Below are 23,415 nucleotides of genomic sequence, written 5' to 3' on the forward strand. Positions count from 1 at the left end.
ACCGATGTGGATCATAGTAGGGCCTAACATATGTGAAAACATAGAAATTCACATACGTAGATAGACAGAAATATGTATATACAACCATATACAGATACTGTATAAATGACAATGAGTATCCTGGACAAAAATACTCCTAATGAGAACATCAGCATTGGCCAGGAACAGGGGGACCTGAGCTCCTACCGGGGAAGTGCGCAGGAAAAAGAGGGACACAAGACAACGTGCAGCAGCAACGCGTCTGGTGTAAACACCACTGCCGATGGGGTAAAAAACAGACAGGGTCTGAGCCTTGAGAGAAGACAAGCACTTCCTAACACTAGAGATTGAAGAGTAGACAATATCACAAAAAGAGAATGCACCACACTCTTGTGGTGCAAGATGGAACCCCAGGCACCGTGACTGTGAACATACCCAGTGTGTACCCACATACCGTGCGGACACGGAACACGGAATAGAAACTGGTAAGGAAGCAGAACAGAACAACATGCCCACAAGGGGCACTTGCGTACGTCTAAGAAAGTCATCGTAGGCAAGAAAGAAGACATGAACATACCAGGATGAGGCATTCGTGGCAGAAGCCCAATAAGACTCTGGAGAAGTCTGCATCCACAGAGGCAGGAAAGTGTTACAGAACAACCATAAAATACAAACAAATACGCTCCAAAGAGGACCACGCCAATCCTGTGGGTGTCACCAGAGGAGAAGTCCCACAACAGTAGGAAGATTGTGATGAAGCAAGAAGCCTACAGTATGCTCCATAGGAAAAGTCCCCAGAGGGACAGAAGATAATCAGCCTAAGAGGACCCTGCAGGAGCCTCCAAAAGAAACTACACCATCCAGGAAGACAGTGCCTGGAGCAGGGAAGAAACTTCCTGTGGCAAAGAAGAGTGGCTATAAAATAACCACCAAATACCCCACATAGGGCATGTCAGATCCCTATAAAAAACAAGGGACCCCTCTTGAGACTATCTCTTAGACAGAGGACTCAAAACAAGGGTAGAAACAGCTGACTAGCTGTACCAACTAAGGACAGCAACAGCTGACTAGCTATACCAAATAAGGATAGAAACAGCTGACTAGCTATACCAAATAAGGATAGAAACAGCTAACTAGCTGTATAGTCCGTCTGGAAAACAACAGCTTGAACCTATAGACAGAGACCAGTAAAAGCAGTGACAATACTGCAACCAATGTAAACGGGGGTAGATGTCCGCAACAAGGAATAGAAACATATGGGAACCCAGACATGAGACGCGGGACCCCTGAGTCAGCATGACTGTCAAATAGGGCGGCCCCTTCAAAGGGAAAATCGAGAAGACGCTCCTGAACATTTTCTGCCATCGCGCAGCCAGGAATGGCGATGCAGAGCAACTGACCAGGCCATAGCCCGAGCCACAGAGTCAGTGGTGTCCATGGCTGACCAAATGGAAAACTGTGCCAGTTCCCGGCCATCGTGGAGTAACCAATACAGGTCAGCCCAAGGACCCTCTGGAAGAGAAGAAAGGGGGCGCTCAAATGAGTCCTAAAGGGCAAAAGTAGCACGTGCAAACATGCAAGATGTGTTCAGGGACCGAAGCCCCAAGCTTGTGGACGCAAAGATATGTCGGCCACACGACTCCAACCATTGAGACTCCCTAGTGGGAGGAAGGAACGGAGGAGGGGAGGAAGGCAGTGAGGCTGCCTGGACTACCAGCCCCTGAGCCCTAAGGTGGAGGGACAACAGACAGGGTCATCTGGAGCCAGGCGATGACGATACTCAATTTTGGGACCCACTGGGTCTCCCGATGAGGGCCTTGCCCAAGTCCAGAGAAGAATGTCATACAATGACCCTCCAAATGCCAGCAAGGGCTCCACATCCACAGCGCCCTGGTGGAGCAGATCCAGCAAGGATCAGAAGGCAGAGAGACTGAGGGAGGCTGTATCTGTAGGATGTCTGCAGCTCAAATGCCAAACTAACCTCCGTGGTTATTCTAGACGGTGACAGAGGTAATCAGTAGGGGACAATTGCAGTTTAACATGCCCACCAAACTGCAGAGACTCTGCAGGCTGAGGGCCAAGGACCTGGCCTGGCTCCACAGGTACACATTCTGAGGAACATGGAAACAACCCTGGGGGGGGTGGGGGGGTGGAGCCCTCTGGGGCCTCTACATCCACAAGTAAGGGAACAATAGAGGACATCACTGGCGTCGAACGACGTCGAGACGGCGTCGCATTGACGTTGAGAAATGCCGAAGGGGACTCCAGCGCCCAGCGTTGGGCCGGTGTCGACCCGACATCCATCCAGATGGGAGACTGCGGTGTGGAACGGCCCCCCCGCTGCAGCTGCATCCATCGTCAATGCAGGGAGCCCCACAGGGCTGTGCTGTGACGCCGCGGGAGGACTCAGGCCAGACGTCTGACTGAGAAGTCCCTCCGGACCGTGTCCTGACTTGAAGCGACTTCAGAACCGGAGTCAGGGCACTCGAGCAGCACCGAAGGTGAACCCGCCAGCGAATCCCCAATCAGAGTCCCTACCCCCTCTGTGGGGTTCAAAGATGCGCCAGGGAGAGGGGGGTTACAAAAAGACGGCCTGCAAAGCCTGAAAATAGGCTTCCATCTTGATCCTAGTCACCCCAACACGAGGAAATGGTGTGTAGGGGGGTCAGACTTTTGAGGGCCTGTGGCCAGCGAAGATCGGGAAAAGCAGGCCCCGATGTCGTGACTTTCTTTTGTGCTTACCTGCTCCAGGGGAGTGACATACGCAGGAACAACTCCTTGACTTGTCCCGAACAGGAGCCCCAGCTCGAGATGGAGACCGGCGACGTGCGGACTCCCAACGGGACATCAGGGCAGACAACAATTTCATCCGACCATCCTGCAGGTGTAGCACTCCTCGGAGTCGTGATGCTCTCCCAAGCACTACATACAGATTGCGTGCGGATCCATCGCTGACATCTGCCGCTTACAGGGCTCGCACCGCTTGACGCTGGAAGGCATTGCACACGGTTCCCGATGCGAAAAGGCATCAGTAAGGCCGAAAACAAAAAACAGACCAGAGGAACCGCTCCTCCTGGATCCGCGTTGAGACGCTGAAAAGAAGAAAACTGACGTCCGCGCGCTGGGAGGGACTTATATGGCTCCACTGCCAACATATCCGTGGACGATGTCAGGGCATGCGGCACTATCCCCCGGTGCTCAGAGGTACTGCTGAAGAATCTCTGGATCCAGACTGACGATGGGGATATTCTACGTTAAGGAATCTGTGGCTAGATGTCTCTATCAGATACATCGTACAGGTGAGCACCCAGAGGAAGCTTATAATGGGTATAGTGTGTGAAAAGGAAAGATGGATGATTCCTCTTCCTCACATCAGATTAATTCTTGACCTGTTCCAAACCTTTGGTTACCCAGATGTCTTGGCAGATCTGAATCTTGAAAAGTCAGAAGGCTTACACATGTGAATTGTACCAGAGTACCAAGATAAACAAAACCTGAAGCTATACAGTCTATCCCATTGAGCTCGGATGGATACATCACCTTGTGGCCAAGTATACAACTATTGAAGAAATGGTCAGTAGATTGTGTACTCTTGCCTGAAAAATCTAATTATCCATCATCAAAGGGGTCCATTTCTTTATAATGCTGATTGACTTGGGGCTGCTTCAAATACAATTAAGCAATTTTCATCAAGTACCCAGTTCACTCTTCCCGGCATTTTACCATTAATAGTCTTGGAACAGTTAATCCATCTCTCAACCAATAGCTGCCTTTCCCTATGACTCCATCATATTTAGTAATTCCCACCCTTTGTGTAAATAAAGTCTAAATATTTTTATCTGGAACCTCGCTAGAATCACGTCAAAACTTAGGGATCCTGACTGAAGAAGTTTGCAGATAATTATAATATTTGGATCTTTCAAGAGACATGGGTTACTTCCCCAGTCCAGAGAACTACCTATATTAATAACAGCCTAGAAGCTGAATAATCCATTCGAGGTAGCTTTAGGTGTTTGGCCATTTGGGTGAAGGTTTTTCTTGATCGTATAATTAGTCAGAGTGATCTGGGTTCATTGGATATAATGGGAATATCATTAAATCTCAAAAAGACATCTAATCTGCTAATATTCAATATTTATATTAGAAGTCTACCGAATAATCAGTATATTCCTCAACTCTCCACCTCCTCAATAATTATTTAGAATCATGTAATCACTGATCTAATAACTGTTGCATGGATTTTTAACATAACATTTGACCCCTTGAGTTTCATGAATGAAGTCATATCACAGTAGGACAAGGATTGGTAAATACCATCTCCTGCAATGGTGTCTCTCAAACAGTGGTCCACAAGAGCCCTTCAACTGGTTTCCCTTACGGTGATATGTGGTTTGCCTGCCTGCAATTGAATGACTTTTCTGATAGTTTGGCGACTCCCACAGTTAGAAGAGGCAACATAACCAGCAATATTGACTACATTCTATTAGATCTACATCTATGGTATGGGTTGATTAATATGGAAGCTGTCCTGAGGCCAAAAATTGATCACAGTGCCCTATTCCTCTGTGTAATGGGTGGAACAGTTGGCGATATTTCACACCCACCAAATATGGCAGTCAAACTAACCTCTGTTTTGAATAATCTGAGATGTATTATATGGGCTAATTTGTCATTAACCAAGAAAAAGTAACAACCATATACAGGGAGGTGACTTCAGCCCCCAAATATATCAAAGATATCGAGATTTTAGGTTAAGTGATTACAGAGGCCCATAAACAATTATTTTCAGCTCTGAGACAGCTTTTCACCAAGCCATTAAAGCCTAGAATATATCCTTGGTTTTATGAAAGCTGCAAAAATGCCAAAGCTAGTCTTATCGGAACAATAAAACCTAACTCTAGCTAAGACATTAAAGTGGCTAGATCTATAATTCCATTCAAATGGTGTCTAAAGCCTAGTGAGAAAACAATCTCCTGGAGGATCTACTGATGGCCTCCCACAATAAGGATGCAAATATGTTTTGGTATATTCTAGCCTGTGAATGTATTACATTAGTGACAAAACAGGAGATTCATATTCCACCTGAGAACTGGGAGCAGAACTCCTCTACATCAAATAGTGATGCATCCTTTGTTGATTTTGACATCAGCAATGTCACTGAACTCCAGAGCCTCCACCTTATGATGCCTGACGAACGTTTATGCCCAAAGATACCCTGAAGGCAATTGGTGCACAAAAGCAGCAAAGGTACCAAGCCTTTACAATGTCCCTTGAGATTTATGCAGTTCAGAACCTTTTGTCTGGACTCTGTAGCTGATTTTGACGTATCTCAGGTACTGTATGCTAAAGGTGACGCATCCATAGATTCCTATAAACTGAACTGTTCTTAACCTTTTAAAAGTGATATCTTTACTTGTGTATGTTGGATTTTTGTCGTTTTTACCTTGTTTTATTCAGATAAATATTGGTTATTGTTCTAAATTGGTGTGGTGTTAATTTGTAGTGCCTACACTGTGTGTGTGTGTGTGTGTGTGTGTGTGTGTGTGCGTATATATAGATATATACATAAATAAACACTTTACACATTACCTCTGAGATAAGCCTGACTGCTCGTGCCAAGCCACTAAGAGGGTGGGCAGTGGTTATCTTAGCTGTGTGACTCCCAAACCCTGACTTGAGTGAGGGTCCCTACTTGTAAAGGATGCAAACCACTGCCAACCAGAGACCCCGTTTCTAATATTGGTGGTCAGCGGTGAGGGCAGGACTTGTGTTTGTACTTTACGTACAGTGATCGGTGTACACTACTCCCTATCGTAGACCACTAGACATCCATATGCTGTTTTTTATTTTTCTCTTCTTTGCAACTCCTGAGTTTTTGGTCTACACATCATGTCTTAGTCTGGGGAGCCAGCAGTTAAAGCTCCAGAGTCAGCATTTGAGCTAGAAAGGTTGGAATCCTACACAGTACTTAAGCTCAAAAAGTTCTGCAAGGAGCTCAAATATCCTGTTAGGAGTCCTCACTAAAAAGGAAGTGCTTCAGAAGGTGCTGAGGGCCTGGTGGAAAGCAAAAGAGGCTGGCGGGCACCCAGAGGATGAGAATGAGGAATTGGGGTGTTGTAAATCAGAATCTGGCCAGAGGATGGCACCTTCCAGGGAATGTAGCAGTGTTTCTTCCAGAGGTCTGTTCCCAGAGGAGCTGAAGGACAGGTGGAAGACCAGGAGGCATTCATTTGAGCTGGAAAGCCTCAGAATGGAGCATGAGAGGTAACTCCAAAAGGATACATTGGCAGTAGAGGATAGAAAAATGATACTAGCTCAGGAGCCAAGCTTAAAGGAGTGGACTTGAAGGTCAAGTCCAGCAAAGGTGCTGAAAGCGTTTCACACATGCAATCTGAGAAATAGGTGCAATGGCCAAAACATGTAGGGAAAGAGTATACCAACGGGGGTGACATCCTGAGATGGTTTCACTGCTATGAGGCAGCACTTCACATTAATGGGGTCCCTGAAAATAATTGGGGGGCAGAACTCTGGAATCACTTCCCTGTAGAGGGGAGAGACACACTGCTAGCCTTAGGGAGAGCACAGGACCTCTCCTACCCTGAGATGAAGGCAGCCCTCCTTACACCTGAGACATAACAAACTTGATGCCTAGGCGTGGCTGGAGTGTGTGCATTCTTTTTGCAGAGCACAGGATGGTTGAGTGACGGGCAGTAATGTAACAGATTACCAGGGGCTATACAATTTGATTGTGTGGGAACACTTGTCTTATCTGTGTTTTGCAGAGCTGCACCAGTACCTGATGGACAGCAGGCTTACTGACCCCAGGAAGCTTGCTCAGGAGACGGACCACTGGGTGAGTACCAGGGTCCGCAAGGTGTATGGGGAGACTCGGCCAAATGGACAGGGTCCCCAACAGCAGAAGCGGGGTGACATGGGTAAAAATGGCGAGTTCTCTAAAGGGCCCCAAAATAATTCCATGGCTAGGGATTCCGAGCCTCCCTCTGATAAAAAGAAGGATTATTTCCCGCCTGGTAGGCCTAGAGGGAAAGGACACCAGATGTGTTATGACTGTAGCCATCCTGGGCACTTCGGAGGGAATCCCAGGTGTCCCAAGCGGGCACAGGCCCCCGTTAGTGGGCAGACACTGGGGATGGCCAGTGTAGCACTTGGGGAGGAGTTGGTTCCAGCAGGGTGTGGGGAACTTGCCTCACTAGGAGACAGTGAAACGGTCCAGAGAACCCTCATGCCTGATAACACAAAGAAATTCAGGCAGTAGATGGCCACCAATGGACAGAGGGTAGAGGCTATGAGAGATACAGGAGCCAATGTGATGACTATCAGGTGTCACCTGGTGTCTGAAGAGCAAGTGGTCCCTGGAGAGCTTCACCAAGTAGTTGCAGTAGACAATAGTGATCGCTTCTGTAAAGTGACTAGGTTTCCCTTTGAGTGGGGGAGGCTGGTCTCAGGTCCTTTAACCCCTTCACTGCGGCGGCTATTCCGCCGCAGCGCTAAGGGGGTGGGGCGGTGCTTGTGACGGAACCGCTCCGTGACGGCTCGCGTGTGAGCTGTGCTTGTGACGGAACGGTTCCGTCACGAACCCGCCAGCCCATTAAAACGTCAGCGCAGGCGCGGAATTCGCGCAGCGCAGGCGTGGCGAGCGGGCCTTGACGGAACCGTTCCGTCACAAGAACAGCTCACCCGAGGCTTGTGACGGAACGGTTCCATCACAAGCATGCAAGGGGTTAAAGGGTGTTGTGAGCGCATCCATGCTTGTGGATTGTCTGCTAGGTAACGTCCTGGAACACAGCACCTGGAGGGAGGTGGAATACAGGTCCCACTTGGAGATGCTGGGGTTGCCTGAGTGGGCGTGCCTGACTACATGGTTCATGTCAGCCCAGGGTGATCAGTGAAACACTGGCCCAGGTTTTTGCCGAGAAGAGGAGGAACAGGTGGCATGAGTAACCCTCTCCTGAAATACTCACGGTCCGGGAGGAGCAGAACATGAGGGGGATGCCCGAACCTGAAGGAGAAGGAGTGACCGAACTGGGGAATCTGCCTGAGCTGGCCCATTGGCAGCAGGAAGGGGGTCACAAAAGGGATAAATTCTGTGCAGGGCAGAAAGAATGCCCTACTCTTGTGAGTCTTCAGCAGCAAGCCAAGGACAAGGCAGCTGACAAAGAGCCTAAGTCTCACCTGATCTACTGGGAGAATGATCTCCTCTACAGTAAGCCTAAGGTTGCTGAGCCTGGGGCAGCCTGTATGCTGGTGGTACACCAGTGCTAAGAGCTTCCTACTTGGTCTGGCTCATGATGTGCTGTTGGCATGACATTGGGCTGGGCAAGACCTTTGACAGGTTTGTCACCCTCTTTTACTGGCCCCAAATGAGAAAGTATTCTGATATCTTCTGCAGATCCTGCCATACTTGCCAAGAGTGTGGCAAACCGGGGGAGATGCAAAGCTCCCCTGCAACCATTCCTTGCCGTGAGCACCCCTTTAGAGCGGGTGGGCACTGACATTGTGAGGCCTCTGGATCCCAAGACAGCCATTGGTAACATGTTCACCCTGGTCTAGGTGGACCATGACATGCCCATACCTGGAAGCTTTTCCTCTGAGGGCAGTGATGGCACCAATCATGGTCTGGGCACTGATGAGTATCTTTACTGCTTACCCTATGGGTTTTCCCAAGCAGGTGGTATCTGACCGGGGTACCAACTTCATGTCAATGTATATGAAGGCCATGTGGAAGGAGTGTGGAGTGAACTACAAATTCACCACGCCCAGAGTAACAAGTTGGTTGAGAGATTCAACCAAATGCTGAAGGGATGACTGAGGGCCTGCTGTAAACCAGGAGAGGTAAGTTGGTACATCCTCTCGCCATGCCTTCTCCTTGCTTACAGGAATGTACCACAGAAGGGGACTGGCTTAAGCTCCTTTGAACTTCTCTATGGGCACCCTGTGAGAGGACCTTTCAGTTTGGTGAAGGAGGGCTGGAAGCAAGCTCTTAGGAAGCCACCCTAGGAAGTATTCAGTTACATGCTGGCCCTTCAAAACCAGATAGCACGCTTCAGGAACAACAATTAATAACAAATTAAATAGAACAGCACTTACCAGTCTTCCTACTCCTTTTCCTGATTCAGCACAGACATTCATGGTCACGCAAGTACTTCCACTGGAGGAGAGAAATAAAAATTCTGTTATGTTTATGTATATTAAGTACTGTTAAGAACTGTAGACAATTATAAGTAAATACAATATAGAAGAAGAAAAACGTTGAACATTTACTTATAGAAGAGGCGAAATAGCCATCGACAGGTAGAGTACGATAATCATTTTTAAATATAGATATATTCATTAATGAGAGAAAAGGTAGTTAACAATAGGTTAGGATGCACTTAATCATTTGTAATGATTTTTTCTTTCAGTTTCTCACCTCCTCAAGAATGGGTCTATAGACACATATCACTATAGAAGGAAGAAGGATCTATAGACAAGAAACTACTGCTGTCAGGCTGTCTCTTCTTTTCTCCCTATCCCCTTTCCCCTGATGGAACGTCTCTGTGATTAGTGTAATATTATCATTGAAGACAGAGACATTTCGGAAGGGCCATTTGGAAAAGTCGTCGTTCTGCTCCCGTGCAAGTTTGCTAAATTAGATGAGAAATTTCTCTTGCCTTCTGACATAGTGAAGTGCCCACGTTGTTAACTTGCACCTGAGCAGAATGGCAGAGGTATAGACCTTAAAAGCGAAGGAGAAATATTGAAATGCATAAGAATTAGTGTCCTTGAAGGAAAAAAATAAGACCCAACGACAAGAAATAGTAAACTCTAGAAGAGAAACACCCGATTTAGCAACTAGAATGAGTGAGTTTATGCCAGGGACTAGTTTTAAGGAAAACTCTAGTTCCAACACAAGCTCCACACCCCAAACCCCCAGTCAAGTCATTCACTCATTGTCCCCGGTTATTCCCCTAGCTTCAACAGAACAATTTAGTGGAGACCGACAAAAAGCTTACATTTTTTTGACACAGTGTTCCCTACATTCCATGTGCCATCCAACAATTTTTCCAGATGCTCAGTGTTGAGTAGCATTTATATTGTCCTATCTTAGTGGTGATGCAGCATCCTGGTCCCTGCCATTGGTTAAGAGAGATGATCCAATCCTCTATAAGAATGAGGATTTCAAAAAATAATTTCTTCGGATATTTGACAGAAGAAGGGCATCACAAGCAACCGACAACGAATTACTGGAGTTGAAGCGAGGAAATATAGATTTGGTGGCTTATCTGGCTCAGTTTAACAAATCAATAGTGGAAATTGGGTGGCCTGAAAATAAAAGAGCAGCAGTTTTCTACAGAGGCTTAAAGGATTAACTAAAGGATAAATTAGCGCAAATTTCTAATCGACCCACAGAAATTTCAGCTTTGGTGGATTTAGTATTAGAAATAGATTTTCGTCAGAGTGAGAGAAAAGGTGAAAAGAAGAAGGAATTCCTATCCAGTGTACCATGATTTAATAGGATTCAACTGGAAGCTACTAGGTTCACAGAAAGCCAGTCAGGGGTAGAACGTAATAGAATGCAAATAGGCACCATTAGAGGTCCACTAACTAAAAAGGAAACAGAAAAAAGAAGACAGAACAAGTTGTGCCTCTACTGTGAAGCTAGACATTTCATAAAAACATGTCCAAAGAAACCCAAAGTACAAATGAAGGAAAACGTGCAGCATCACCAGTAAGTGGAGTTGGACGGGTGAGTGCAGATCGGGAAACAACTTCAACGGAACACCTAGTAGCAAATACACTACAAGCGTCATCAACTCATTTGATTCGTTCAGTAAATTTGAAATTTCAACACATTAATTTCAAGGGAGAATCTGTGATGATTGATTCGGGAGCCACATGGAATTTTTGTGACCAAAGGTTTGCGGATCGATTATGAATAAGAGCCAAAAAGAAGAATATAAGTGAAGCTGTTCGAGCTGTTGATGGCACCAACCTTTCCTCTGGGCCCATAACAAGTCATATTGAACCAGTGTAGGAATTAACCCAAGAAGGACACCAAGAAGTTATACAATTTAATTCAATCACATTGAGCAATTCAACTTACTTAACCTATTCCAATCAGGTTTCAGAGCAGGTCATAGTACCAAAACCCAGGGTGGTGTGGAGTGCAAAAGGACGATGGATTTGGGCCCAGATCTTTGGACTGGGTTGAGTGTGTGACATTGATCCACATTCGGTCCATCACCTGTTGTGTTTGCATATTCCGCCCTAGGTGCGCTGGGGATGCCCAGACGTGGGTCCCAGGCACTCCGCACCACTGGAGTCAAGCTAGCCGGGCTGATGAGAGGTGTTACCTCGAAACCGGTCCGGTCCTCGGATGCTTGATTCCGTTCTGGGAAGGACATGGCTTTTGTAGTTCGGACTGGACTGTTCCCATGGGGCACAGGGTCAGAGCTGATTTGCATATCGCCATTGTCTAACCCAGGGTGGTGTGGAGTGCAAAAGGACGATGGATTTGGGCCCAGATCTTTGGACTGGGTTGAGTGTGTGACATTGATCCACATTCGGTCCATCACCTGTTGTGTTTGCATAGTACCAAAACGGCCATGACTCGTGTAATTGATGACACTATAAAAATGTTGGACCAAAATGAAGCCTGCTTACTTATCCTTCTCGACCTATCGTCAGCATTTGATACCATCAACACGAGAACCTGCTGGAACTCCTAAGCAAAGAATGGGTCTGTCTGATACTGTACCTTAATGGTTCGCCTCCTTCCTGCAAAACAGATCACAAAGATTCAAGATCAACCAATCCTTGTCCAATCCTATGCCGGTAACACTTGGAGTCCCACAAGGCTCCTCCCTCTCACGACCCTCTTCAACCTTTTTATGGAACCGCTTGCTGATCTTCTCACCCTCACTAAAATCCATTTCCATATGTATGCAGACGACACCCAAATCTACATCAAGATTCACTCACTGGATGACATCAAATCACTCAACTCCACCTTACTAAAAACCCAAACTTGGCTGGCTGAAAATCATCAGAAACTAAACTCCCTCAAAATGGAATTCCTCCTTATCACCCCCTAACAAATCTCCCACTATCCTAGACTGGTTGAAGCATTTAACAGCTCTCAAAGCTCAACCGCTCATCGTCGATTCAGTGTAATTGCTTGGGATAATTCTTGACAGCAACTTAAAGATGCAGAAGAATATCAGTGCTTCCACAAAAGGAGCCAACTTCCACTTGAAGACCTTGCGAAAACTGAAACCCTTTCTGCCAGCCTCCGATTTAAAACAAGCTGTTCAAGCCCTAGTATTACCTAGAGTGGAATATGGGGCGGTAACCTTATGTGGCTTCCCAAGGGCATCAAAAGCCTCACTAAGAGCCTCTATCAACTCAGCTGCGAGACTCATCAAAGAGAAATTCTCACATATCCCCTGACCTCAACCCTCAACTGGTTACCGTTTGAAGCTAAAATTCATCTTAAAATCACCTGTATGACTCATAAGACCCTTCACCACAACTTGCTCAGAAACTGGAGCTCTCTGCTGGCAGCAGAGCCTCCAGGAGTGGCAAGACACTTCTTCTAAAACCCCAACGATTTGCCAAAACAAAAACTATACTCGTTCATTCTCTGGTATGGCTCCCACGATCTGAAACCCTCTGCCAACTGAAACAAGAACAAACCCGTCTCCTACCTCCTTCAAAAAAGAAGTGAAAGCGGTCCTCATGGCGCAATTCACCTAAACTTTGGCAGTTCTGCTAACCTCCTGTATATTACTCCTATCGTGATCTTTGTGCTCAATATCGGACATTTGATCCCCCAAGATAGTTGACTGGACTTTTATAAGTTATGTTACTCTAATTCGCATATCTCTTGTTTTTTTGGGTTTTTTTTTTTACTACTTTTGTTTTCCCTCTTACATCTGACTTGTAAAGCGCCCTGTTACTCGCAAGAGTCTTGTTCAGCGTATATAAAACCTTCAAATAAATAAAATAAATAAATTGATGCTCCACAGTTACAATTTATATTAGGACTTCCCTGGTTAACAGAACACAATCCCACTATAAATTGGAGTGCAATAATAATCAAATTGAATTGTGAATATTGTTTGGAGAATTGCTTCACCAAGGGTGGTTCACATAAATAATTAAATTCTGCAACCCAACTTTGTGAGTGTGGAGTGTCAATTTGTGTGATACAAGCTAATGGAATACCAGATGAATACCTGGTTTACACAGATGTGTTAAATGAGGTGGAGGGTGAGAAACTTCCTCCACATCGGTTGTATGACTTCAAAATAGAATTTGAGCCCAGCGTGAATTTACCTTGCAGTCCAATTTACGCATTGACTGAGAAAGAGAACTAGCACCTAAAGGATTATCTACAGAAATATTTAGACAATGGCTTCCGTAGGCCATCCCAGTCACCCATCTCTTAGCTGCTTTTTTTTGTTCCGAAGAAACAGGAGGACCAGAGAACTTGTATGGAATACATGGTGATCAATCGCATCACAATAAAAAGCGTTCTCCATTGTCCTTCATTTCAGTATTGTTAGATCATGTAGAAGGGGCAAAAACGTACACCAAGCTAGACCTCAGAGGTGCCTATCACTTGATCAAACTGCGAGGAAGGTACGAACTGAATATGGCATTCAGAACCAAATATGGCCTGTTGAGTGCCAGGTAATGCCCTGCGGGCTATGAAATGCCCCCGCTGCCTTCCAGCATTTCATTAATGATGTATTAAGCAATATTAAACAATGAACAGAAGCAACCAGCAGCTGACCAAGGTTTCGCACATCCACTTCGTCTGTTTCAGAATTATTAGGCGGTGCGGCTACTCTCACCATCCGCTGCCAAGGATGTATATCAGACCAATAGTTATGTAGGAGCAGAGAGGCGCACACAATGAAGTCAATAGTGTAAGAGAGTCCAAAAAGAATTGTAGATCTTCGGTTCTTATTTGTACTTTGTGTTAGGTTCCAAGTGGAATGAAGATCCAGGTCCCCCCGAAATGTCAGGTCATGCATCCAATATTCCAGGAGGAGGAGCAGCGGAGAACGGGGGCCATACCTAAGGCACCGTTGCGTCACTACGCTTCTGCAGACCCCATTGAAGCCGGACACTTTTCCGAACGTCCAGACTCCCCTTCCCCTCCGGAGTTCCCCCGAGGGGTCCGGAATTTCTACCTTTATTGATTTGCCATAGTGACAGTGACCTGACATTTGGGGGGGACCTGGATCTTCATTCCACTTGGAACCTAACACAAAGTATTTTGCAGGTACACATTGTGACCTACCGTGACTATCCTTTAAACTGTTCTCGAAGAAGTACGACCTCGAGAGACACCGCACAGACTAGATTGTCTAATACATGCCCTGATGAAATTCCCAAGGCACGAATGGGAATGAAACGCGTTGGCTGTGCCGCTGTACGTGAAAATAAAGAATACTTTTACAAATAAGAACCGAAGATCTACAATTCTTTTTGGACTCTCTTACACTATTGACTTCATTGTGTGCGCCTCTCTGCTCCTACATAACTATTAAGCAATATTATTGACAGGTGCGCTATCGTCTATGTTGATGATATTCTGATTTACTCAGCTAAAGAGGAGGAACATTGGGAACAAGTGAGAGCAGTACTTCAATATGGCAATTCAAACACAACAACTGTAGGATTCCTAGGATTTGTACCCTCCCCCTCAGGTATAACCACGGATGAGCATATCGTGACAGTAGTAACAGATTGGAAATCTCCAACAGTAAAGGAAGTTCAGAGCTTCATTGGCTTAGTCAATTTTTATCAGAATGTATGCTTGAATTCTCTCAAAAGATCATACCTCTCACATGGCTGTTACGGAAAGGAGTACCTTTTAAATGGCCAGAAGATGCGGAAAAGGCTTTTCACTCCTTTAAGGAAAGCTTCACTTCAGCTTCAATTTTTCTTCATGCTGATCCATCGGAACCATTTTACTTAGAGACTTACACTTCTGAATTGGCAATAGGATGAATCCTGTATCAAAGGCACAATACAACCGGACATCTGCATCCAGTGGTCTGCCGCTCCCGAAAACTAAATCCAGCAGAGGTGAATTATACCATAACAAAAAAGGAACTATTAGCTATTAAAGATTCCTTCACAGAATAGAGGCAATATTTAATGGGAGCAAAACACACTGTAGCAATATTCAAAAACCATAGGAAGCTGAAAATGTTATGGTCAGCTAAAACCTAAGCACACAGACAACTCAGAAGGTCGCTCAGGAAGATGCAACTTACGCTTCGTGGGATTCTCTGCGAAGGTTGAGGGCACTACCCCGAGTTTTTCTGGAGGAGTGGCTCAAAGAAAATGTTCCCAAGGACTCCCTGTCACGCATCTTTGTGGTGAAAAGGGTGCATCGGTCCCTGGCACTGCCCCTTTCCCGGAGGGCCCACCCCAGACTATCATTGTAAAGCTCCTTAACTAGAAGGACAAGGAAGCCATCCTGCTTGATGTTCGGTGTCAGGGAGACCTGAAGTTTGCAACTTTCCAGACTATACTCCACAAGTCCAAAACAGAGGCAGACATTTGGAGGGGGTGAAACAGAAATTAAAGGCCATTGGCCTCACTTTTATGTTGCTCTGCCCTGCAAAGTTGAAGGTGCTCCATGAGGGTTGTTCTCAATTCTTCACCAGCCCGAATGATGAGTAGAACTAGCGGAAGGTGAGTGGAGAGGGCCGCTTCTCTGGGTCGGGGTCTGGGACGTTTGCTGCTTGGTTGCAGAAAAGACCCTGCAATAGGATGCCAGACAGTCTGGCTGTGTAGTGGGCAGCAACTTCTTTCTTTTCTTTCCTTTGGGAAGGGATGGGGTGTGGGATTCTTCCTGCTATTTTCGCTATGCTGACGTTGGAGCTGTAGTTAAGTGTTTGGGTTTCTTTTGTGGCTGAACGACAGGCCTGTCTCGCCTCAAGCATGAGTAGCTGTTCAGTTGAAGTGTTTATACACTCGATGGGGCAACGGGGTGGGGAGGGAGAGGAGAGTTCTAAGGTGTTTGAGAAATGTTTAGTTGTTTTTTGTTGAGGAGATGGACAGGTCCTATTATCGGACTGATTTGCATATGGCTGGCTCCAAACTGGGGTGACGTGGTAAGCAAAATAACGATGGATTAAACGCAGATCTGTGACTTGGGGATAAGTGTTTGAAAAGTTTCAACGTTCCGTCCATCATTTTATTTTATGATGTTCCTATTATATCCTGCTGTCAACCAGGGCTGGAGGTGGACTAGATGGTGCAGCATCTGCACCTTATGACACCTGTTGTACATCATGATGGCACATGGTACTCAATAATGTTTTTACATCATCAAGAGACAACCAAACAAGTCTTTAACAAGGAAATGACAATATGAACCAATATAGGAAAAACAAATCAATCCTCTACTTGTGTGTACTCTTTTTATTCATGCTCTTCTTCACAAGTGAGCACAAAACCTGCAGCCAACACGTTTCACCAGTTCAAGGCTTCTTCAGGGACCAAAACAGTATACCAGCAAGGGTTGCCAATTACAGTGCACAAAGTCACAGAGAACTGTTCAAGCATCCAAAATCATTTGATGGTAAAGACGTGTAGCTCATAAGGCCAAGCTTTACTGCCACTTTCAAAGTAGGGATCCAACAGTGTTTCTAAGAGCAGTTGAGGGTTTTATACAGCGGTCGCTTCAAGCAGTCTAGAAACAAGTGTCTATGCTCTGAAAGCATTGTTGCCACTTGTCCGTGCTCAGTAGGGAGAATGTGTTGAATAACCGGCAGCCAAGTGCAGCATGCCATCAGTAAAAGACTAACGTTCAGCTAAATGGATGCTGCTCGATAGAGGTGGGCAACCTTTTTGCTTATAAGTACAGTGATTACGTCAAGTAGTGCAGCACAGGATTCCCTAGCTGTCAAAAAAAAGTACTCAATAAAGCACTGGACCATAAACAGAATGGGTAATAAGGTGCAGCGGGAGTTGTTACAAGCTATATAGTATTGCAGAAACCTCACCTTACTCCAAGAGAGCCATCTACTGAGGACACAGTGTAGATTTCTGGGTAGGGCCGAATATGCATGTGGGCTTCACTTCAGGCTCCAGGGGAGATGCCATATTAATTCACAAACGTACCCCGTTACAGGTGTCTAGAACTTGGGTGGATAAAGGTGGTACATATGTGGGGGTGCAGGGACTCAGCATCTATGCGCCACCACCCCCTACCCCCCTTCCCCTCTCCAGGAGTCAGTACTGGAGCAGGCAGTGAACATACATCTGGAGGCCAACTCAACCTTCCACATAGTGGGTGGCGATTTTAATGACATAGGTGCCCCTGGGTTGGACCGATCAGGAGTGGTGCAGAGATCTCGACAACTATCTTCTTGGCACCCTTTGTCGACTTGCCGGGTCTTTGTGATTTATGGCAGAGCCACAATTAGGGAGTCTGGGCTTATTCTTATTTCTCTGGGATGCTTAGGGTCTTTTACAGACTCGACTACATCTTTGCTCCTGTGGGTGAGATGACCGGGGAGGACAGAGCTGAATACCTTGACCGGGAGCCTTCAGACCATTCCCCTCTCTGAATTACGGTGGGTGGGAGGAGTCCACCCTCTTGGTGCAGACTGGAAACCTAATGCATGGGAACTCAGAGAAGTGGAGGTGGCCCGGGAATTGCAGACTGACTTTGAGCTTTATTTTTCAGAAGACAAGGAGACTTTAACCTCGGCCATAGTCCTTTGGGAGGCCTATAAGACAGTATTGAGGAATAGAGTTCAGAATATCTTGGCACGAAAGAAGCATAGGGCAAAGGAGGAAATAGAGAAGATTGCGTGCCAGCTCAAAGAACTCAGGGGATCTCCTGAAGCCCCGATAGATACCCAGATCCTTCATGCTCTGGAGGGAGTATCGGAACCTGGCGCAGGGAGAGGTTAGGAAACACCAACTAGCCATGGAACATTGCATTTATGACACAGGAGACAAGGAGGCCAAGTTGCTTGCCAGGCTCATCTGGCATGAGGTAGAGGCGTTGTTGGGTGCGGTGTATTGCCTTTGAGACTGGAAGTCTCCACTCGATGGATACAGCCATTATGGAGGCTTTTGCACAGTTTTATGCCTCGATCTATAGGGCCCATCCACTCAGACACTCAGCGAGTAACGTACTATTTAGATACGATATGTCTGCCCACAGTTCCAACTGAGGATCAGCAGGCGTTGGAAGAGGATCTTACAGTCTTGGAGGTTCAGGCAGCAATTGCGCGACTTAGCCTGGGAAGGTGTCAGACCCTAACTGCCTTCCGGCTGAGTACTTCAAATGCTACTCGAAGCTGCTGTCCCCTATATGCTCAAACTTTTCTGAGGCCTGAGATAGGGGTGCACTCCTGACTAATTTACAGCATGCAACCATTGCTGTGATCCATTAACAGGGCAAGCCAGAGTCCAGTTACGATTCCTATTACTCTATTTCCTTACGAAACATAGAAACGAAGGTTTTGGCAATGATTCTTGCCACTAGACTTCTAAAGATGACACCTCCCCTCAACCACAAGGATCAATTTGGCTTCATGCCTGGCAAGTTCATTATGTTTAACCTCTGTTGTTTGTACAATTGGTTGGCAAAGGACGGGACAACATGTCTTCTCAGCGCTGATTGCCAAGAAGGCATTCAATGCTATTCACTGGCCCTTCCTACACCAGACTCTGCCGAAAATTATTTTTGGTCCTAACTGCAGACAGTGGATTTCACTACTCTACCAGGCCCCCACTGCGAGGGTAAGGGTGAATGGTGTTCTGTTGACTGTCTTCCCAATTGGACAGGGCTGTCCCCTTTTCTCTCTGCCCTTACCATAGAACCATTAGCTGCTGTGGTCCGAGCCTCTTCTGACAGTCATGGGTTTAAAACTTCTGACACCGAAGTTATATGCAGACATATTCCTCTAAGTTACCAAGCTGGGAACCATGGGGCAGATTTACTACTTCTGGCGCATCTCTACTAATCAGCAGGGATGCGCCAGAAGAGTTGCAATGCGTCTGCCCACCCGTGCGCCACCACTGATGCGCCGCATTTACAATGCGGCGCACCGTGGTGCATGGATGGGCAGATGCGTGTCGCATCCCCCGGCGGCAAGGCGGTGCATTGCTGGAGTCGCGTCTCAAGTGCAACGCAGCTCCAGCAAGGCTAGGGGTGCCCCTATTCCCAACATGCTGCATCAATCGTTATACCTGCTTCAAGCAGGCACAGGGTTTTGACGCAGCATGGCAGTAAAAGTGAAGCCACTTTTCGGAGGTGTTCCTGCACCGGAATGCTCCCCCCCTGTGCAGGAACGCCCACATGTGGCGAAGGGCTCTACAACGCGACGCATTGCCCTAGATGCGTCACGTTGTAAATACCCTGCAGCATGGCACTGGCTTTGCGCCGCCGCTGCGTCACAAAAGTGAGGCAACTGCGGTGCAAATGTGCCATAGGGGCTTGTAAATCTGCCCCCGTGATCCCGGCTATTCTGGAGCAGTTTGAGATCCACAGGGCTTACTCTGGATACCATATCAATTGAGGCAAATCAGTTCTTTACCACCGCTATGGCCCATTTGATTCCTCTCTGCTTCCCCCGACGCTGCAGGTGACAAATGATGGCTTCCGTTATTTGGGTATTAATGCCACCCTCCCACAGTGAGACATGTCTGGAGACAAACTGAGGGTCAGGTGGTGAATGACTTCCAGCCTGATGCCAGAAGGTGGCATACACGGCCTCTTACATTAATCAGAAGAGCGGCGTTTTTTAAAATAAATACGCTCCCCAAACTACTTTACGGTGTGGAGAATACTTACTACCGGGGACCAGAGACTGTTTGTTCAGTTGGAGGGTGATCTGAGGGCCCTGCTGTGATGCAGTGTCCAACCCGGGGTGATGTTTCCAACCCTTCAGAGCAACTCCTACAACGGTGGATAGCTCTCACGAACATGCAGGACTACTATTGGGCTGCCCGTACGGTTGCCATAAATGATTGGCTCTTCACATAGCAAGATCAGTCTACCTAAAAACTGGAGCGGACGCAGTTCACTGGCCTAGCATGCTTACATTACCTTTATGGGGTAGATAAGTTTGATGGCCGGGTCTGGTGGCTCAGTGGACAAATGCATCCACTGTAAGGGCCTGTGTTCGACCTCATGGTCATAGGTTCTAATCCCGGCGGGTCCACTCAGTCTTTCATCCATCTGAGGTCGATAAAATGAGTACCATTGAGTTGGGTAACGATATACATTTGTTATTCACCGCCTTGAGACTTTCGGGTGGTACGTGCGCTATACAAAAGTATGTTATGTTATGTTAAAGATGGCTACTGCCCAGGACACAGGTGGTGTAGTACGCGTGGCAGAAAGTCACTAGACAAATTGGTTGGGGAGGAAAAATAACGCAGGCCATAACGCAGGCAACGCTGGTCTAGGAGGGGGCATCATGGATTCGCGAGAAAATGAAATACTTGGGGGCTTTGAGGCCTGGGACCTGCGGGTGAATTTCCCGGTTTGGGGACCTTCTGGAAGACGGCGTTCTGATGCCCTTTTCGTCCATAAGAAGGGAGTATTGCTTGCAACAAAACCAATATCTCAAATATGCACAGTTGCATCCTGTCTGGCAGGCGCAGAGATTGGGAGAACTTTACCGACCAAAATATGCCCTGTTGGCGGGCAGCTTGTTACTAGAACTAGAACAGAAGGCTATTTCCCTCTACAATAAGACCCTGAATAATAATATGCCAAACACATTGACTGGGCTGAGGGTCAGATGAACATGGGGGAACTAGAGGACCTTGACTGGGAAGCGACCCTGTTGCACCTGAGGGAATTGGCTATTAAGTCACGACTGTGCCTGATTCAACTTAAGATACTCCACTGAGTCTATTATGACATGAACCGCCTGCACCGCATTGGAAGGACAACTGCCCAGCCCCCCTATGCTGTGGGGACTCTGGTGGTACATTAATACATACACTATGGGGCTGCCCAGCCATTCAAACATATTGGTCTCAGGTCATCAGGGAGCTCAGCCGAGTGCTGGACAGAGTCATCCCGCATGAACCTAAATACCTTTTACTGGGTGTCCCAGGTAATGTTGGTGTTCCAAGGTAGCAACTTCTTTTTTCTAGCCTGGATCTGGTGGTGGCTAAATGAGATGTGGCACACCACAAGGATGCACCAGAGGCTCCTACCGTGGCAGAAAGGAAGGCGGGGATGAAGCTTTATGTCGCTGTTGAGAAATTTACCTATGAAAGCAGAGGGTGCCCTCGTATGTTTCTCAAGGTCTGGGGAGGTTGTCATAGGCATTACAAACTCTACCTCATAGATGACATCTCTGCTCTCCCACTATGATCCTAATTTTGATGCACACTGCGATGTTGCTTCAATTCATTATGCATTTTATTTGCCTTACTCTTTTTTCTTGTTGCCAAGTGCTTGCCTTCTGGGAATGGATGCATGTCTCCTTTCCTCCTTTGTTGTTTTTATTTATTTTGGATGCAGGTTTGCACCCTAATCTGTGGTTTCTTGCCATATAAAACTTTAATACAAATATATATTTTTTCAAACCTTTAAAAATTCATAACTCCGGTTCTACTGATTGGATTTAATTTGCCTTGATGTCATTTAATTTTACTCTATTTTTTTATTTAAGAGGTGTGGAATTTTTCTTGTGATCTATTTTCACTTTAATACTGTTTCTGTGCTGCATAACTACTTAACACCGTGGATCTACATTAAGCCTGAATGCGTTTGTGCCAAGCTAATACAGGGTTAAGCACAGTTTAATTCAGTGAATTTGTGGTTTTCCCTGACAGGGATTGTGGCTGCTGGTTGCAAAGAGCTCATACCCCCCACCCCCCTCGACTATCCACCCAATTTTTCACATTGGTGCACAATGTTTGTGCAGTGACCTACAGTAAATTTGTTTAAAAGTAAAACCCCATGTAAATAATTAGATACCATACTCAACTTTTTTCATTCTCCTCGATTGGCTCTTATGCTTTTCCCAAATTCACTTCTATTCTACCTGACTGTCTGTATCTGTGACCCTATCTGTAATGGTGGAGTTTGAATTTAGCTATTTGGAGAGCTACACTGCAGATGGACCCAGGGAACTCTGCAAGAAAAAAGGATGCAGCAAAGAGGCGCTCCTCGTAGCTAAAGCTCCAGAAGCCCCTAAAGCCTGGGTGGAGGGCCACCTAATGCTGGCCACAACAGAGGAAAGGGATGCAGAGGAGGTTATGGAGGAGCCAGACAGCCTAGGCACAGAAGAGCCCCCTGCCAGGACAGGGAGCCTTGTGTCCTCCAACGGTCTGCCCACAGAGCAACTGGAGGACTGAGCGAGTACTCCAGCAGCAGCTAGACAAATTAAAAATGGAGGCATCAAAAGAGGATGCTGCTACTAAAAGGGCCTTATTGAAAAGGAAACTAGCCCCAGAAAAGAAGCTGGAAGAAAATAAAGATGGCTCAGAGACCCATGGAAGTAAAAAAAGATCTTGTTGGCCTATGAAGTAAGAGCCAGACCTGAAGGCCAAACAAAGCACACGGCCCAGTAATAAGGGTGGCAATGAAACCGCAGTGTCCAATGGGGACAAGAGAATCTACATCCCTAAAGACCCGGTGCCTAGCTATTTGGTAGGGATGACATTGACAAATGGTTTGCCGCTTAAGAGGCAGCCCTAGGATGCATAGCTGCCTAGAAGAGGATCGGGGGGCTAGTCTCTGGAAACACATGCTCATGATGAAGAGGGATACCCTGCTGATACTAGAGGTAGATGACCAGATGAAGTATAACCCAAAGAAAGCTATTCTTGTCTGCAAGTTTGAGCTCACCCCACACACGTCATGCATAAGGTTTAGGGACAGCAACAAGCTACCAAACCAGTCTTGGGTAGATTTCATGGATTACTGCAGTAAGGCACTGAATGACAAAACCAGTATCTCAAATATGCACAGTTGCATCCTGTCTGGCAGGCGCAGAGATTGGGAGAACTTTAACGACCAAAATATGCCCTGTTGGAGGGCAGCTTGTTACTTGAGGCACTAGAACAGAAGGCTATTTCCCTCTACAATAAGACCCTGAATAATAATATGCCAAACACATTGAGTGAAATTGAGTGATTATGAAGGGCTGGATGATCTGATTTTGAGAGACCACATGTTCAATACTTGCTTTACAGAGCTGTGCCAACATCTGATAGATAACAAACGTACTTCTCCCCGACAGTTTGCAAAGCAGGGCGGGTCTGCACTAGGGTGTCCAAGAAGACCCATAGGGGAGGGGGGATCACCACAAAGGTGGACAGGGTCCCCACCAAAGGAAAGAGGGGGCGACAAAGATAACACTTTGGATTAAATAAAGGGCCCCAAAAGAGTTTATAATGGAAGCATTCCTAGCCCAATCCTAA

At 46.5% G+C, this 23,415-nt stretch overlaps 1 pseudogene; it reads right to left on the reverse strand.

The window, feature by feature from the left end:
- LOC147673865 (poly(rC)-binding protein 2 pseudogene) overlaps positions 1-17,077 on the reverse strand; it is a 29,944-nt pseudogene extending 12,867 nt beyond the window's left edge.
- Between the last annotated feature and the right edge of the window lie 6,338 nt (positions 17,078-23,415).

This window comes from Lissotriton vulgaris, chromosome 12 (assembly GCF_964263255.1).
Source record: "Lissotriton vulgaris chromosome 12, aLisVul1.2, whole genome shotgun sequence".
Taxonomy (NCBI): domain Eukaryota; kingdom Metazoa; phylum Chordata; class Amphibia; order Caudata; family Salamandridae; genus Lissotriton; species Lissotriton vulgaris.